General features: G+C 42.7%; 1 long non-coding RNA gene across 1 annotated transcript; it reads right to left on the bottom strand.

The window, feature by feature from the left end:
- Nucleotides 1–1689: 1689 nt before the first annotated feature.
- On the bottom strand, nt 1690–16071 carry LOC112545234 (uncharacterized). The gene is made up of 3 exons (XR_003088697.2): nt 15968–16071; nt 4450–4514; nt 1690–1832 (listed from the first exon to the last, which is right to left on the bottom strand). It is a non-coding gene; the product is annotated as an uncharacterized LOC112545234 (long non-coding RNA).
- Between the last annotated feature and the right edge of the window lie 454 nt (nt 16072–16525).

The following is a 16525-nucleotide window of genomic DNA, read 5'->3' as shown; positions in this document are numbered from 1 at the left end:
ATGAGTAGTCTGAGGGGTTTGCCCTCTAAAGCTCATGATTCTATATTATTTTTTGTTAGTCTCTCAGGTGCCAAAGGTTTACTCATTGTTTTTAAAGTTACAGACTAACACAGCTACCCCTCTGTGACTTTTCACAATTATCAGTTATCAGTGTTGATCGTGATGTGAAATGTACATATAATTATAGCAGGGGAGAGGAACCTTTTTTGGGTTAAAGGCCACTGACCCATAGAAATATCAGTTGAGGGCCTCACACAAGCGAGAAGAAAAAAAAAACACCCAAAATCCTCACTGACCTGGCTCCCAACTGAGAAGTAGAAAGACACTCCCCACAATCCCCTCACACACCAGAGCCTAGAGTGGATCCAACCTAGTAGATTTTGTATGCTCCAGCCGTGCAGTGAGACAGAGGGGCACAGCAGTCCCAGTGAAGTTTCCTCACTGCTGGGTGGGCCCTGAGCCTTAGGGGTCAGATCCAGGTCAGCCAGGGGCCGCATCAGGCCCCCAGGCCTGAGGTTCCCCACCTCTGAATTATAGGATATTAAACAGTGACACCTGCCAGCAGCAAAGCAGAAGGCTGTTCCATGGAAGAAGTCACTAGATATATTCAAAAAGAGGGTATGCATGATGATGATGCTAGAAGAACATTGAACCGTTTTATATTAGTAGAAAATGTACTGTTGTGTTTGTATAGTATAGTTTCCAGCTAACAATGAACAAAGCTGGGTTAAAGTATCTAACCTCCAAAGTAATGTACTGTGTATTTCCATAATCCTGACATGCTGGGATTGACTACTTGGTCCAATCTGTCATTCCAGCTGAAAAACTGGCATCCCTCCCATTATCCTTTGACAAAACTGCTGTTTGTGAATGGAAGTTGGAAGATTGTCCCTTTGATTCTGAATTCCAACATTCGATAAACATTAAATCTTGAGTATACAAGATACAGTTCTAATTCACAATGTTTTAAATTATGTAATTAACACATTATAACTGTGCCTTTGTGGATCATAACTGAGGGTGTGTCTAGACTACCTAGTTTTGTCGACAAAAGTGGACTTTTGTCGACAAAACAATACCAGCGTCTACACTACCGCGGAGTTCTGTCGACATAACGTCGACAGAACTCCGCGGTTTTGTCGACGCTGGTATACCTCATTTTACGAGGCATAACACTTTCTGTCGACAGAACTCTGTCGACAGAAGGTGTTATTGCCTGTAACACTGCGTCCAGACTACGGAGTTCTGTCGACAAAGCGGCTTGCTTTGTCGACAGAACTCCATGTGTCTGGACGCAAATTGTCGACGGAAGTTTTGTTGACAGTATCTGTCGACAAAACTTCCGTCGACAAAACGCGGTAGTCTAGACGTACCCTGAGAATGTCAAGTTCAGGTGACACTGCTAAGAAACAGGGTTAATCTATCCCAAAATGTTGGTGGTTATTACCCCTAAAATATACCAAACCAGCCTCTAAAATGACTTCTGTCATGCCACTCTGGCTAACAAGAAGTCAGAAAGGAAGGCTATTCCAGTCTTTTATAACACCATCCAAAACACTAGTATCTAAAATCGAACAGGTTTTTTGAGAAAACGGAAAGTGAGTTGAAATTGGCTATAGGAATTTTAAAAAAACCCACAGACATGAGTAAAGTTCTGTGATCAGATTTCTAGAGTTGTTGAGCTTTATAGTTACAGATGAATCTTTCAGCATCAGTCCAGAGTTAGTAAGTCAATGTCCATTATAGGGGAACCAGGTATCCTGGGATCTCATCTTTATGGCTTGCAGCTTTCCCCATGAACCTTTATGTTCAATTTCCAGTAGCCCCTTTACCTGAAAGAACAAAAGTGTTTGATGTAAGTTTCTGTCTCCCAAACATCCTGGCAATTAACATAGGGTAATTTGTCCATTAAACAGTTCATATTCAATTTATCACAGCCTTCAAAGAGACATATGGACAGTAATACTACTTCAATCAAGTTTCATCACAAGTGTTAATATTCCCTTTTGATCTTGAATCAAGGCTATAGTATTAAACAAGAATTGTTTGTTCATGTCATAAGATCTGACTAAACATCTATGATTCTACAGCTATAACCATGCAAGTTTGCATTTCAAAGTTATAGTCTGACCAAATGTATTAGCCCAACTATCATTTACATATCTTCTTAACAAGTCTTCGGATCTTGAACCTGGGTCATTCAGCCTATGAATTGGTTAACCCTTTTTGATTATGTGCCACATCTTGTTCATTTGTCTAACATTTCAATCAGATAACATCACACATATTTATGGCAGGGAGTCACACTTTTATCTTACAGGGAAGTGCTATAAAAACAAACTTTTCTTCAACAATTTCTTTTTGCCAATAGACCAGAGTTTACTGGGGGAAGGTACAATTACTTCCAGCTAATGAGGATCTAGTTATCTCCTGTTCTTTGGTCCCTTGTTGGAGTCATGGCCTATTTTGAACTGAATTTTGCAGAATTATTTATTTGTGGATAAGTGTCTTCTACCTCACACCACAGTTGGAATAAAATATAATTATATAAAGAGATACAGGCCAACATGTTCAAAGATAAGTGCTTACAGCAGGGCTACTTAACATGTGGCTCATGGGCTGCATGCGGCCTGCAGCTCATTTGTTTGTGGCCCGTGGTGTGGTTTGGATTCATATGGGGCTCAACACGTGGCCCACAGGTAGAATCCTTTGAACATGGCCTCCACTGGGTACTTACTCCACAACAGTGAGTCAATATAATGGTCTTTTGGTGATATGTGTTTTAGTAGTTAAATTCCTGGACTGTCATTAAAAGTGCTGTCATATGGGTGGAAATTGGCTAAATGTTGCACTTTATTAATATCAGCAGAACTGACTTAAAGGGGGCCTGTGTATTGTGTAGTTTTGCCTTAATCTTTGTATTCATTCCTGTCAGTGTGAAAAAAGCTATTTGCATATATTTGCATATATATTTGCACATATATGCAACCACACTTAAGTTGCGGCCCTTGGCATGTGTTGTGAGTATCATTGTGGCCCCTGGGGCTTCCAAAGTTGAGTAGCCCTGACTTACAGTTTGGCTTCTAAACCTTTATTTATGAGATTAACAATGGTCTGACTATCAAAGGCACTAGACACCTACCAGTCCTATTGAACTTAATGGAGCTGCACCTTTGAAAAATAAAGCTATTGTATTAGATGCCCAAACAAGGGTTTAAGTGCCTAATTTTAGGCACCCATCCTTTACAGTCTTAGCAACCGTACATTCAGGTTTTAGCGGGAACAAGCAGTAGGAGAATTATAAGCAGAAAACATGAGCATGTGTAAGTACTTTAGAGAGCACACTACATAGGTAAAAATAATTTCCTGGTAATCTTCCAGACCTGAATTGGATATTGTAAGCCCATCTCTAAGTATAAGAAGTTAGGCAAAGGATTAAAAGTGTAGCGTAAGGTATGCATAAGCACACATAGGGGGATTTAGTTTTGATAATATATATATATAATTTTTTCCAAGTGCATTCAAATCATGTTATACTGTCAAGATAGTATTGTGTATTTGGCTATACACAAACCTACTACTGCAGTGGCAATTTTATTCCCCATTGTACAACTCTAATCAACCGTGGTATTTCAAAACAAGACAATTTGTCTTGCTGTAAATAGAAAAAGAATTACACAAACGTATCTCTCTGCTTTACTATCCTGGAAACCTCATAGATTATATGAAATGTTTTTTATGTGGCACTCCAGAGAGAACATACAGAAAAAGAAATGATGTTTAATTTGGCTTCTTGCTATGTTTACCTTCATCTAATGTGGGAAGGAGTTCTCATTTATGCAATTTAACAGCATTTTTATACCACTTAAAGTCTGTGAACTGTGGGTTAGATTAATTTCACCACATTTCTCAGAGCTTCCTTGGGGTTACAAGTCATTAAAGGCAACACTGTAGCTATCTGAGAGAGAAGAAGAAAGAACAAACATTTACATCTTCAGGAAAGGGCATGCCACTTGCTGCATGTAACATATGGAGCATCAACAATGTGTTTAAAATATTTGGCTTCTGAATGTGTATTTTATTTGTTTGTTTGTTTGTTTGTTTGTATTATATTAGCATCCACAATGTGGCAGGTGTTGCCTGCACAAGTAAATGGAAGTAGACCAGCTTACAAACTGAGAAAACAGTCAACTGATAAAGAGTAAAGTAGTGGTATGAAACATACAACCAGTATTTAAAATATTTGTGTGTATCATTGGTTAACTACAGTTCAGCTTTGTATCTAGCTCTTATACTTGGCTTTGTATCTGTCAAGTGAGAAATGGGCTTTGGGAATTTTTAAGGCTGGACAAAGGTGAGTCTTGGGAGACCGAAGAGCTCAGTGTAAGCTTGAAACTTGTTTCTCTCACCCACAGAAGTTGGTCCAATAAAAGATATTACCTCGCTCACCTTATCTATCTTGGGAAACTGTTCAGAGTTGCTTAGGGAAGGGCATTCCATGCATATGGAGTGTCCTGAAAGAAAACATGAAGATAATTAGTGGGAAGTTAACATATGGTCAGTTGAGGCAGGTATCTTGATCTTTGTTTTTTTCTCCTTTATGGATGTTTTTCATACATTCCAGTTACACGCTGTGAATCTTACAACTACATGCTTTCCTTTTCATTTCTTTGTTTGAACTCTGCCTCCTGCCATTCAGCAGATGTGGAGCCTGACGACAGGGTAGCAGGTGCAGAACTTCTGAACATTGGGCAAAACACAGAAAGCCAGTGCAAAGGAGAACTCCTTCTCATGTTTGCTGCAGAAGTGTTTCTACCCAGGCTGCACAGAGTGAAGAGCTGGCAGTAGACCAATAAATCCTCAATTTCAGGGATCCATAAGCTTAAAAAAACATGCAAGGGCATGTGGTAACTGCAAGTCTAAGAGCTGCCGCAGTAGCCACAGAGAGATGTTGCAATTTCTCTGCTGTCTGAAAGGAGTGGTTCTGTCATACATGAAGCACCCATGTGAAAAGGCCTTTTCCTTAGGTTGTATGTGGGAGGAAGTATTTGTCTCCATGGGTGTGTCTAGACTACAGGTTTTTTTCAAAAAAAAGTGGCCTTTTTCCAAAAAAACCTTCCCCTGCATCTGTCTATACTGCTGCTGTGTTCTTTCGAAAGTAAATCGAAAGAACGTGGCAGTTTTTTCAACTTCAGAAAACCTTATTTTACGAGGAATAATGCCTTGTTTTGAAAGTGCTCTTTTGAAAAAAGGCGCTATGTAATGCAAACTGTGCATTTTCGAAAGAGAGAATCCAGACTGCCTGGATGCTCTCTTTCGAAAAAGCGGCTTGCTTTTTCGAATGTACTGGCTGTAGTCTAGACTCTCTCTTTCGAAGAGGCTTTTAGTCTCGACATACTCTACATGTGAGCTAATTTTTTAAAATGTGCTGTACCCTCTGTCAGTCCCTCCATCACAATTTTGTATTATTTGAAAGTAACACAAGGTTAACTAGAATTTATGTATATGAAGATTTGTAATTTCTTTGTGTTGCTAAAGAAATTACATAATAGATTTCAGTAGTGATATATGTAGGCATAGCAGTCCTTCCTTCTACATGCTATTCATTACTGAATTGGGTCCTTTGTTTGCACCAACCTCTATATAAATTCTATCCCACCTGAATCTTTATTAAGTGTATCTTTGTACAGGATATGTACATAGAGCAGATGAATTGATGACAATTTATATGGTACCTGTAATGTGGAGTTTCTTAAAAATGAATTATGTACTACTGGAAGATTTTCTTCACTCAATTAATGTTTTAAAAAATGGATATGCTTTAGTTAAGTTCTTGTATTTTTCTAAAATACAGTGTTATTTTGAATAAGTTAATTTTTATCTGGCGTTTATTTTAAAAAGGAATTGTTGCATAAATTGCAAGGTTTCGTCCCCTTGGAGGCTAGTCTGATTTATCCCAAGAAGAGAGTCACACTTTCAGGCTGGGTCCAACTCAAGTTTATTGGTTGCAACCAAGGTACGGCTAAGGAACTCAATGTTCAGATCAGAGCCGACCCCCAACATCTCATAGGCAGGGGTTTTTATAGGGTTCACATCTTTCCTGGTTTAGGTGCCTTAACATGATAGGTTACTTCATCTTTGACATTTAGCATTCCTATAGGTCAGGTTAATTTTCCAAATGAGGTTAAATACAGTGCCTACTTGCTGAACAATGGGCAAGCCATACTTCCCTTTTTCCTTTCCTGCTTGAGCCGGTCACAAGTTTAAAGGATGTGGAATCTATCCATATCTCCACTTAACAGAAGACTGGTTTCACTTCCCCTCGTCTCCTTATTATAAGTTATTACCAGTGACAGGCCTTGACCTTTGTCATGTCTTACTCCTATACAAATAGCAAATATATCTAAGCATTAGCAATGTATGTATATTGTACGTGCCCCTCATAGGGGAATCAATGGCTCCGGGGGATTTGACTTCCCTTTTACACATCAATTCCCCCCTCAAGAGGCTTTCTCTTTCTTATACCTCATCAGTTTCTTCTTTGGCTAATCTTTGGTAAAGTACAAGCATTTCACGGTTGACAGTAGTCAATACAGTGCGACATATAGAGGCAATTATACAAGGTATAAAACAGGGCATTAAGCATAATATAATCACAACAAAACAAAACTAAACAGGAATGTGTACCAACATAGCACAACAAGAGTTTTCCTCTTTTTCTTTGAAACAGTCGTGGTTCAGCATCATGCAGGGGAGAGGTTACTAGCACATCACCCTGTAATATTTCGATTCTTCTGGTGTCCAACAGGTGGGAAAGCAGGACCAGAAGAGAGAGGCTTATCAGCAGTCGGGGTAGGATCATTTTGCAATGGGAAGCATTGGCTAACAGTCAGTTCTTGGCACTTCACAGCGCTGATGGACATAAGAGTCTTTATTCTCTGAGCCAAAAGCCAGCTAGCTCTTTTGGAACCAAGGTTATTTCCTAGGAATAAAGCAAACCATAAAAAAAATCCCACGCGGTTGCTTGATACCGGCCTTATAAAGTGAGGCCTTTTTGGCATGTGGTTGCCAGGGGAACCAGGGTCGCAGTTACTGCTGTAGCATACGCTTCTCGGGCTGACTTAATTATTTGAGTTTGTCAGTCCTTAGCAAGATACCATGGACTGCCTCAGTTTACTCCTATAGTTCTTTCCTCTTGACTTTGGGGTTCTTCTTAATCTACTAGGTTAAATACAACAATTTAAGGGATTTTAATTTACTCTGGAAGTGCTGGTACAGCACTATCATTATTATAAATGTTAATATTTAAACTCTCTACATAATTTGGCAAACACTATTCAAATCCATCCCCAAGATATTTCGTCGCCTTACTGGCACTGCCCATGATTATAGGTTTGACCTCTACTGCCTGGTTGAGTGCTGCAGAGATAGGTGGTTGGCATGGTCCACGGTGTTTCCCTATCTGTGTGTACCTCAGACGGCTAGCCCCAATATATCTTTGGGCATTGGCCACCAACTTCTTGATCTTTGCCTGCAGGGCCAGTAAACCCTCCTCTTGGTACTTACTTCCGCCATGCCACTCAGCATCTCATGTGTAGTTATCTCCACTACCAAAGTGCGATATGTCCACATTCTATTGACGGTTAGGCCGCTTGATGAGGGACCGTTATGCACACAGACGGATATACAGAGGGGCAGGATGGAGTGATCTGTCTGGGTAGTCAAACACCAGTAGGTACCGTTCATTTGGACCAGCTCGATGTTCATTTGTTTTTCTATGACAACCACATCAAGCCTAGGCAGATTCGTCATGATGTTAAATGGGCAGGTACATAAAATTTCCTTATCAAAGTGGGTGCAACAATCCCTGGGTATAGGGAGGCTCCCACACCTTCAGAATAAGCAATGCCTTCTATTCTATCTATATGCCCTTGCTTTGGTACAAGCAGGGAGGTTACCATTCTGATCTGATCTGAGTGAGGAATCCTCAGAGGGACCAAAAACAAATGGTTGTACTATGCCCTGTCCAGGTGGGCCTTTGGGTCCTCATGGATTCTCTCTTTCCCTACTCCCATGGGTAGGCACAGGGGAGATTGGGGACTCACCACCATAAGAACTAAATGGTAGTGGCTAAAGCTTACCTTATTCTTCAATACTGGCCTTCTAATTTCTTTATTTTACTTCCAATCCAATTAGCTTCTGGTCCAAACATCAGGTTAGGTCTACAGAGCTGGACAGATCCTTCAAACTATTTAGGATCAATTGATTAGCTTGGCTGGTGTGTAGGCCTTTACGGGCACTGGATATTACTGCATTTACAAGTCTGGATTCTCATACAATTTCTGGGTTATGACATAAGTGTTGCTGATAGGGTTACCAGGCTCAAACCAATCTGCGATGGTATCTGCTAAGCCTTGTCATTGCCTAATCAGGCATTTGCCAATTTGATTAACCAGTCTAGCACACAGCTGGTCTGTACCAGTGTGGAACATCATCAAGGTAAGGATCAGTGACAGTTGTCCTTGTTCTGGAACAGGGGCCTGTTCAGGGCATGGTGCACAACTGGGAGGCTCCATTTTGTCCTTAAAGTCCTTGTTGATGATATCCAAATGAGGGCAAGTTAGCAATGGTCATTAAAACAAAACTAGTCTGGTGGGAAGGAGCTAGTACTGTCTCCCATCCTTCTGTTCACGTGATGTACTCCTTGCTTCCTTCCAGTTCTTTTTGTTCACCTGTGGAGACATTGTTAACATTCTCCTAGCCTAAACAATTTTCTATTCACAACATTTGCAATACGTATTACAATTAAGACACACAAGACAAACTTGGACAGAACACAAACACATGTCATGACACAGAACCATGGCATTTTGTTGTTGTTTTTCTTCAACTGGCGCCAGCGCTTTCTGATGATCTGAAAGACAAGAAAACATTTCTCCCCCCCCATCGGGGTGGCCTATTATAACTTAAAATACTGCCTAAGATCTGCTAGGGGAACAGGTTACAGCTAGTTCCTTACCATTTTCATGTGCGAGTGAGCTGCAACTTTCTGAGAACAAGAGCGCTTCATCGGTACTCGTGACCTTCCACTCCCTTGAATTACCTTAGAGTTGCTAGCCCTCCCCAACAGTGGCATGGTTCAGTTTCCCTCTCGTATTGCAGACCGGGCTCTTTTTTTTCCTCTTATGATCTGTCTTGATCCTGCTAATTTACTTTTCTTAATTACACAGATTTGTCTAGCATTAATTTGGTAAGGAGAGTGGGCTTTCTAATTAGCCCCCACACTTCCTAATTCTTTTCAGTATATGATTTTCATAACATCCAGGCTGCAGCAGTTGAGTTATGCTGCTGGCTCTGGGGTGAATCACTTGCTCATGTTCTGTAAGGAGATTTATGTTGCAGAATGTGTCTCCTTGTTAGGGCAGATTTAGTTTTTAGTGATTACATCTTCACATTCAATTTCTACTGGTTGACATTTGGGTGGCTTTTAAGTTACCTTCCCCCACGCCCTCAAGCCAATTATAACGGCGTGTGAGGGAAAGGTTTTAACTGTTTGTTATGTTTTTTCCTCTGGATGGCCCCCACTCATATGTTGTGAAACATCTTTGGGTTGCCTGCGTTTCTAGCCGTAGAGGCTGTCATTTTCTATTTGCTAAGAAGGGCTTGAGAATTTCCTGAAGTTGCTTAGATTCGATCCTTGCTCAAAGCCCGCATTCCCTTTTCAATCTCATAGCTTAGGAAGGTGCATATTTGGGCCTTCTCTTGTGAAACTTTATATCCCTTCTTCCCTAGGGCATTCAACAGGGGCTCCGTTGCCCTTTTTCCCTTTTGCATATCAGGACTGGTAATCAACAAATCATCAATATACTGGAGGAGAGCTACCTCAGGGTGCTGCCCCCTCCAGTCTTCTAAGTCTTTTTGCAATGTCGTCCCAAAAATATGGGGGGATGACACAAAACCCTGGGGCAACACAGTCCACAACAGCTGGGTTTTGTGATGGGTGTCCGGGTCTTCCCATTCAAAAGCAAATAATTTCCAACTATCTTTGTGTAAAGGTATAGAAAAGAAAGCATCTTTCAAGTCTAATACCATAAACACTGTTGTGTCTGCTGGAATTTGTGTTAAGATAGTGTGTGGGTTGGGGACCATAGGATGGTCTACAAGAACTTTCTTATTTATTGCCCGTAAGTCTTGCACGAGTCTATAAGAGACGCTATCCGGTTTTGGCATCCCTAAAATAGGGGTGTTGAAGGGAGAGGAACTTTCTACTACCTAGCCATATCTTTTGAATTGTTCGATTAATGGCTTTAAGCCTATCCAGGTGGCTCTTTTTTCTCTCTCAGGGGATATGGCTTTACACCCACAGAGCCTTCTCCTTTAATGAAAGGAATTCTTACTGGAGTCACAAACTTTTCTCGGGCAGGGGTCTCATCTGCCCATACACATGGATTGACTCCTTCTAAGACCTCAGTCCCTTTTGTCTCTAACAGCATCTCAGCTGCACAGAGGGCCATCTGGTAATTTGAGCCCTGTTTCACCGGCAGCTGCACTACATTCTGATCACTACGGAAGAAAATTTCAGCTTGCAGCTTAATTAGCATATCTCACCCTAGCAGGGCAACTGGGCATGCAGATGAAACAACAAAGGCATGCTCTAACATAATTTTTTCTAATCTTCGTGAGGAGGGGTCTACATACGGGTAGCCTGCTTCTCTTTCCCTCAATTCCTTCTATCATCACATGCTTTCCACTTTCTTTAGCTGAAGGGGGTTTTATGGGGATCATAGAGAACGTGGCTCCAATATCCACCAGAGCCTCATAGTCCCTGCCACCCACCCTTATTTTTACCATGGGATCCTTTCGAGCTTTAGCTCGTAGGGTAGTGGCCTTAGATTCCCGTCCCCTTCAACTAGATTCTTCTCCGGAGGATTCTGCCCGCATCTGGCGGTTCTCCGGTTGTCTTTTCTTCCCCTTTGCCTTCTATTTTTGGGCAGTCTCTCTTCCAATGTCCTTTTTCCCGTCAGTGCACACATCCATCAACTGCTACCCGTCCCTTTCCTTTCTGAGGGGGCCCCTTATGGTCCGGCCTCTGGTTGCTGGAGAGTGCTGCAGCCAGCACTGCCATCTGCTTCTGCGCTCTCTTATCTTCCCTCCTCTATTACTTCTCTAAGGGGGTACTGATGGTATGATGATCCCGGATCTGATGGGCCTTTTCGCAAGAAGTATTTTTTTGCCCGAATTGAGTAGTCCACCCTGTTGGCTCAGCCCCCGCTCACTTCAGCCTTTGCAAGGAGGGGCTGAAGTGAATCCAGGACCAGCAGGAGTCTGATAAGGGGGGGTAAATTTTCAGATGTAAGTTCACTTATGATTTCAGAGTTACTGTTTCCTCCTGAAGTGGCAGGAGAGGAACAATTCTCATTCTCTCTAATAGGGCTAGACCCTCCTGAAGAAGAAGGGGGTTTCCTCTTCTTTCCATAGGACTCAAATTCCTCATCACTAGAGGGAGCCAGTATTTCAGGGCTTTTACCTCCCAAGGTCTTTGCCTTTGCAGCCATGACCTTACACACACCCATACTACATTTTAATATCCATTTTGGTCGATCTGGACGTGGAATAACCAACAATCAATATATGGGAAGTGATCCCACTGTCCGTCCCGCGTCACAACGCTATGTGTTAGGGATACCAGGTTTACATCAAAGGAGCCCGTATCTGGCCATCCGACACCAAAAGTAGGCCACTCAAGTTGACAAAATTTAATTAACTCATCTTTTGCCATTTTTACTCTATAGTCACTTTTAAAATTACTAAAATTCTGTAACATGCATCCCAATGGGGTTGCGGAGTTTTCTATCCGGGAACTTCCCGAACCCATATCTATCTATTTATATATATTGCGCGCACACACACACACACAGTCAACAAGCTTTTATCGCGGCTCCGTGTGTCGATGGAATGACACCACACCAGCTTTTAGCGTCCGAACTCAGAGAGGGGTCCAGCGCTTGGCTGCCTCACTAGAGACACCGGTGTGCCCTTATGGAGCCGTGACACTTAAGACGGGCCTATTAGACAGCAACAAATATAGACAAACAGGGGGCTTGGAGACTCGCTGGGTCACGAGGTTCGGCTGACCCCCCTTGCAATCAAGAAATCCTGGTCATCGGGTTTCCCCTTGCAGGATTCTTGGGGCGGCTGGAGTCAGCTTAAGTCTCAGACCTGGTCAGCGACAGTCATGCTTACACACAAACCTGTGGTTTCACAATTTAGGTTTCCAACAAATCATTAAAACAAAGAACAAGAGTACTCCTACTAAAAACAAAAGCAATCCACTGGAGTTTTCCTAACTCCTCATAACTTCCCCACGCAACCCACGGGTTCATGGTGTTCCTTCTGGGGCTTACAGAGGTTTCTACCATTTGGGAGCGACCCAATTCCACAATATTGTGTTCTTTCCAATGTTCAGACCTATGTGCTGAACGCAATGCCCCCGGGGGACAAACAAATACTCAGACCTATATGCTGAGTGCAAACTTACAGATCAATATCTGCTAGAACACAGGAATAGGTATACTCACTCCGTCTATACCCCGGCGCCTTCCTCTTTTCTTCGGACCTGACAGCCTCGTGTGACTCATTCAATAGAGACTCCTTTAACTTTCCGGATGTCCCGACTCACGCTTTCGGTGCCGTGACGGACTCAAACAGTCCGGTGCGCACTTCACGGTCACCTACGGCGAATCTTGTCGTCCGACTCCGGAGTAGTCCAAGGGATGTCCCATCTGGGTCGCCAATTTGTTGCATAAATTGCAAGGTTTCGTCCCCTTGGAGGCTAGTCTGATTTACCCCAAGAAGAGAGTCACACTTTCAGGCTGGGTCCAACTCAAGTTTATTGGTTGCAACCAAGGTACGGCTAAGGAACTCAATGTTCAGATCAGAGCCGACCCCCAACATCTCATAGGCAGGGGTTTTTATAGGGTTCACATCTTTCCTGGTTTAGGTGCCTTAACATGATAGGTTACTTCATCTTTGACATTTAGCATTCCTATAGGTCAGGTTAATTTTCCAAATGAGGTTAAATACAGTGCCTACTTGCTGAACAATGGGCAAGCCATACTTCCCTTTTTCCTTTCCTGCTTGAGCCGGTCACAAGTTTAAAGGATGTGGAATCTATCCATATCTCCACTTAACAGAAGACTGGTTTCACTTCCCCTCGTCTCCTTATTATAAGTTATTACCTGTGACAGGCCTTGACCTTTGTCATGTCTTACTCCTATACAAATAGCAAATATATCTAAGCATTAGCAATGTATGTATATTGTACGTGCCCCTCATAGGGGAATCAATGGCTCCGGGGGATTTGACTTCCCTTTTACACATCAGAATTGTTAAACTTTTTCTATTTAACTTTTTGAGTAATGTTTTTTAAATGAGAATTCTATCAAGTGTATTTTTCTTCATCCCTATAAAAGCTTATTAATGAGGTTTACAGGATAGGTCAGAAAAGGCTTTCCTTGTCGACCGATCCCCATCTAGACTGCTGCTTTTTGCTGACAAAGTGTCGCGTCGGCAAAAAGCGGCAGCCATTTTTATTCAAATGAAGCGCGGGATATTTAAATCCCCACTTCATTTGCAATAGCAATGTGCCTAATCTACATCCCTCTGTCGGCAGAGGGATGTAGTTTACACACACACCCATTCTGTTTTCCTGGCACAACCAAATTCACATGTTGCTTTCAGCTATGGTAAGAGGAACTTATATACCAAACCTGGTGTTCCAAGCTCTTGCTGTTAAGTTCTTAGACAAACAGACAAACAAACTCTCTAAAATATATAGTTGACTAGGGGGCTGTGCCCCCTGCTCGCTACGATCACCAACACCCCTCTTGGCCTGAGAGGGCCCATCCCACCCGACCCCATCCCTGGCCCTCTCTCGCTCCCTGACCTGCCCCTGCCCTTTCTCACTCCCCCCTCCCCCCTGAAGCCTGCCCCTGCTCTTTCCAGCCCCTCCCCTCCAGCCCGCCCCGGCTCTTTCCCACGTCTATCCCCCAAAACCTACCCCAGCTCTTTCTTGTCCCTCCTTCCCCCAGCCCTCCCTGGTTCTTTCTTGCTCCCCCCCCCCCCAGCCACTAAGGAGAGCCAGGTCACAGTGCACCAGCCCTGGCTCTGCCCCAAACCTAGGGAATGTGTGAAGGAGGCCAGGGAGAGGGAAGGGGGTGTGGCTCCCACCCCCCTGGAGCACCCAGCACCAGAGAGATGTGAGGGGAGTGGCTGCACAACTCCCGGGGCTGCACGTCTCATGGCTTCTGCCCCCCAGCTGAAGCACAGGGGAGGGAGGCTGGAGCAATGGACTGCCCCAGCCTCACACTTACTTGGAGGGCCATGGGGGGGATGCATTCCCCCCACACACACGTATGGGCCTGGAGGGGCAGTGTAGGGCTGCAGGCAAAGAGGCTGGTCAGCAGGGAAGCCTGCTGGTGGAGCTGGTAACGCGGCAAGAGGCTGTTTCCAGGTGGGGGGGCGTGTTCTGGGTTTGGAGTTGGGGGCATGGTGACACAGAGTGAAGTATGACATCACCGGTGTGTCTAGACTACATGCCTCCGTCGACAAAGGCATGTTGATTAGACAGATCGGCAAAGGGAAATGAAGCCGCGATTAAAATAATCGCAGCTTCATTTAAATTTAAATGGCTGCCCCGTTCTGCCGACAAACAGCTGATCAGCTGTTTGTCGGCTGATCTGGGCAGTCTGGACACGCCGCGGTCACAAGGAAGCCTTTCTTGATCGGCGCAGGTATGCCTCATGAAACCAGGTTTACCTGCGCCGATCAAGAAAGGCTTCCTTGTGAACGCGGCGCGTCCAGACTGCCCCGATCAGCTGACAAACAGCTGATCAGCTGTTTGTCGGCAGGGTGGGGCAGCCATTTAAATTTAAATGAAGCCACGATTATTTTAATCGCGGCTTCATTTCCCTTTTTTGAATACACTAATCTACATGCCTCCGTTGACGGAGGCATGTAGTTTAGATGTACCCTAAATGTCCCAAAGGAAAAAAAATTATATGCATAGAGAGAGAGAGATAAGTGCCTGATATGCTTTAAGAGTAGAGTAGTGCAATGAAGGGTGACACATATTACAGTAGCTTTAAACCTAAGATTCTTTTCACTGCAATCAGGGATCTGAAGGTACCATGTTTATTCACACTGATCTCCCACTGATTAAAAACAATGACACCTTAGAGACAAACAACTATATTATATCGTGAGCTTTTGTGGGTAAAACCCACTTCATCAGAGGAGTACTCCCATTGATTGCAATTAGTAGTATTGCCTGAGAAGTGACTACATGTCTGGAGCCCAAATAAACTGCCAATAGGTGCAACTATATGTCAAATTATATCAATCAATGAAAATATAATTGAGGGTGTTAACATGGTTTGCCATCCATAAAGCACTTGTGCCTGTTGGTGCTCTTGAGCATATGTAATACTTAGGGTGTAGGGGGGGAACTTTAAGACTGTAATTTATACCAACAAGAGAGAAAAATCCTTTGAAATTAAGTTTCTGCAAGCAACTTTGCTCTACTTCCTTGTGTGTATGCATTATCATAGTCATCATGTAATAAAAGGCCATAATAGAGTGCTATTACAGAAGAATAATCAGTCCCCTTGATATCTCCATACTTCTCCAAAGTTAATATGATTTTGAGAAAGATATTCATTGCAGTATAACAATGAGTAAAAGGTAAGTACAATTGTAAATGGCTTTAGATAATTTGCAAGTGCTCTATAGTGGAAATAATATAGTTTATTATAGGACTATAGTTTAGTCTCTTCCCTTATCACCCAAGAAGGCTATTTCTGATATCTGTCCAAGAAGTATTTTTTATTTGACTTATAGATGGGCATATTTGAATAATTCTGGCAAGCACCTGTAATATTAATGGAAGTAATTGCTCTTAAAACCTTACCTTTGAAAATGTTGAAAGGTTTACAGTGGCAGCATATCAAAGTAAATATGACATTCTTGTACTAAACTCTTTTTCTATACTGGATGGATGTGAGAAAACCTCTCTTGATAGTAGATGAGTGAACATAGCAGGAAAATAAAAAAGTAAATGGAGAGAAAAAGTAAACACACAAAAGGTTTATTTTGAAGTTTACAAATAATTAGAAAGTCTAAAATGGGGAAAAGTCAAATTTTTGGTGATGGGATCCTTTTGAGGACCTGTCATTACTTTGTATTTTCCTCTTTTTTTCCTTGTTTTTGATATAAATGTAACCCCCTTTTTCTTCCCCGGGTTACTGGGGAGCACTCACAGGTGTGCCTGGGCGCCTGGTGTTTTAACCTAAAAGAGATCCTGAGTACCCCAGTGGTGATGGTGTTTAGCTGGGGAAAGCCCTATCCACCCCCTTGCTGCAGTCCCTTGCTGGCAATGAATGTAAAGTGGCGGTGCCTCCACCTGGCTGGCCTTGTACACACACTGGTGCCTTGAGAGCCTCCAGGAATATCCTCATTCCAACATAAA

This window comes from Pelodiscus sinensis, chromosome 1, assembly GCF_052426305.1.
Source record: "Pelodiscus sinensis isolate ZL-2025 chromosome 1, ASM5242630v1, whole genome shotgun sequence".
Lineage (NCBI taxonomy): Eukaryota > Metazoa > Chordata > Testudines > Trionychidae > Pelodiscus > Pelodiscus sinensis.
This window is presented reverse-complemented; position numbering and strand designations above follow the sequence as displayed.